Source organism: Papilio polytes, unplaced genomic scaffold (genome assembly GCF_000836215.1).
Source record: "Papilio polytes unplaced genomic scaffold, Ppol_1.0 DF823960.1, whole genome shotgun sequence".
NCBI classification, from domain to species: domain Eukaryota; kingdom Metazoa; phylum Arthropoda; class Insecta; order Lepidoptera; family Papilionidae; genus Papilio; species Papilio polytes.
Genome location: NW_013525244.1, coordinates 828 through 1,357, shown reverse-complemented (window position 1 = coordinate 1,357; position 530 = coordinate 828).

The following is a 530-nucleotide window of genomic DNA, read 5'->3' as shown; positions in this document are numbered from 1 at the left end:
GTAATAGGTTATATTTGTAATATCACGCGGGCGAAGTCGCAAGCAACAGCTAGTATTTCATTATTTAGTAGTTACATAACTAATTAATATCAAATATTAGAATTTATTACAGTAGTCGGTAAATATCGGTACAGCTTTATGGTGATGGTGTGTACCATCCTAAAAAAAAGAAACATTTTTGGATGGTCGGAAAAATAATCACCAATCGATATAGAATTTTATTAAATATAATACTAGGTGTTCCCGTGCGGCTTCATCCGCATGAAATTATAAAAAAAATATTTTTTGTTTACATTTGTCAAATTCTCAATTGCAAATGTCAAAATGACATGACATGATAACAACCGTGCTTCCTTGATGTTGGCAGCAAGTTATGGTCTCTTTCTCATATTAGGGATTTTATCCAAAATATTTACCCCCTAAGTTTAATGACGTTAAATTAAACAGCCTAAAGCGTGACGCAAGTGTAGTGCTTTTTATTAAAAAAAAGTATTATTCCAAAATATGCTGTAATTGCTGACATCTTAGGC